Here is a 2,261-nt window from a genome sequence, read left to right as displayed (position 1 = left end):
ATTACAGAAGAAAATATTTTCACAAAATATTGCTCAAACACTGGTAAAGTTAAAACTATCTGGCACACTATTCAATAAGTTAAAACTATCTGACACACTATTCAATCATTATATTTTTAAGTTGAACTTCAGAGATACACATCCAAGGTAGAAAATTCATTTGTCCAGTAGCTACATAGTAAATATGTTCAACTGCCCTCCATTACACAGAGAAGTGGAATTTCGAATACTTTGGCAAGAAATGTAAAATTTGTTAAACTTTGGGTTGGCAAGAGTCAAGAACACATTAACTTTCCTGCATCACTGGTGGAATTAATTTGGCGCAACCATTTTGAAAGAGAATTTGGCAGAATTCCTATAAAGCATTAAATATGGATCCCCTTTTAATGACTAAGATTATGCTAGATTATGATTTTTCTGATTATGCTAGAAAAATCAGGTACATGTATGGAGGCACAAAGGAGAAGGGGGGGAGTGAGATCTGTTAAACCTCCTCCGTGGAATACATATACAACAGTTAAAAAGACCCAGGTGGTTCTTAGTGTTCTGACCTGAAATATTGCTGAGACAACCATAGAAAGCAGTAGTATATTAAAAATTACACTTACACACACACACACACACACACACACACACACACACACACACACACATCCATATGATCTTCCTTTAGATTCCATGGACAGTAAGTTCTTGGATCATGAGAAACATGGAGGCTGGGTATGGTGGCACACGTCTTTCATCCCAGTACTTGGGAGGCAGAGGCATGATCATGTACTATATTTTACTCTGTAACATCCAGAAACTTAAAGGTGAGGACTAAGAAAGTCAAGTGTGAGTGCTCATAGCTTTCAAGGACAGCTTGGTTTGTTTTCTGAGTTCCAGGTCAGCCCGCGTTAAATAATGAGACTTTGTCTTAAACAGAAAAATGAATATGGCATATATAAAAATGTGTGACCTATGTTTTAATAAGACTACACCCATATATATTTACCCTATTTATTCATGTATACACCAGAAGAATTCAAAGATACATACAAAACCATGCATAGAATATAAAAGGACTAGAGTTAGAAGTGATTAATAAGTACTTCAGGTCCCCACTGGGTGCTCAGAAAAGCTATCTTTTTATTGTTCCCTGGCTTGCTCCGCGCTCACTGCAATCACCTTCGCTGCTCACCGCCTCCTCCAACGCGGACTCTGGCAGCTTTCTTGCCAAAGTCCTCGAACTCTACTAATTCCCCACTCGCAGCATCGGATCACCAGCGTGCCCAACCCTATCAGACGTGGTAATGGACACCAGCTCCAAGATCACCACCAAGGACCTAAAGGAGAAGAAGGAAGTTGTGGAGAAGGCAGAGAATGGAAGAGATGCACCTGCCAATGGGAACGATCAAAATGAGGAAAATGGGGAGCAGGAGGCTGACAATGAGGTAGATGAAGAAGAGGAAGAAGGTGGGGAGGAAGAGGAGGAGGAAGAAGGTGACGGTGAGGAAGAGGATGGAGATAAAGATGCGGAAACTGAGGCTCCTAAGGGCAAGCGGGTAGCTTAGGATGATGAGGATGACGATGTCGACACCAAGAAACAGAAGACCGAGGAGGATGACTAGACAGCAAAAGGAAAAGTAACCTTACACTCTGTGACCTTTTCACCCTCCACTTCCCTTCCTGTAGAGAAGCAGGCCCCGCCCGCCCACAGCGGGAAATGCCACCCACAGATACTTGTGCTCTCCACCACCCCACCAAAAATGCAACATGAATTGGCAACATGGGAGGAAAAAAGAACCAGAACTTCCCAGGCCCTGATTTTTTTTTTCTTAAAAATACTTTAAAAGGAAATTTTGTTTGTATTTTTTATTTACATTTTATATTTTTGTACATACTGTTAGGGGTCAGCCATTTTTAATGATAACGGGTGACCAAACCAGCCTTCAGAGCATGTTCTGTCCTACTTAAGATTGTACTTGCGGTGTGACCATGTTCATTATAATCTCATAGGAGAAAAAAAAACACCTTGGAAAAAAAACCAGAAACAACAACAACAACAACAAAAAATCTTATTCCGAGCATTACAGTAACTTTTTTGTGTATGTACCTAGCTGTACTATAAGTAGTTGGTCTAAAAAGGCCAAAGATAAAAGAATTTTTTTCCTTTTTTTTTTCTGTCTATGAAGTTGCTGTTTACTTTTTGTCCTGTTTGATGTATGTGTGAAACAATGTCCAACAATAAACAGGAATTTTATTTTGCTGAGTTGTCCTAA

General features: G+C 39.8%; 1 pseudogene across 1 annotated transcript; it reads left to right on the top strand.

Annotated features, from left to right (window-relative positions):
- The first annotated feature begins 1,292 nt into the window (after positions 1–1,292).
- On the top strand, positions 1,293–1,629 carry LOC110319528 (annotated as a pseudogene). Its single transcript, XR_002380403.1, has one exon. The product of XR_002380403.1 is annotated as a prothymosin alpha pseudogene (transcript).
- The last annotated feature ends 632 nt before the right edge of the window (positions 1,630–2,261 follow it).

This window comes from Mus pahari, chromosome 3, assembly GCF_900095145.1.
Source record: "Mus pahari chromosome 3, PAHARI_EIJ_v1.1, whole genome shotgun sequence".
NCBI classification, from domain to species: Eukaryota; Metazoa; Chordata; class Mammalia; order Rodentia; family Muridae; genus Mus; species Mus pahari.
This window is presented reverse-complemented; position numbering and strand designations above follow the sequence as displayed.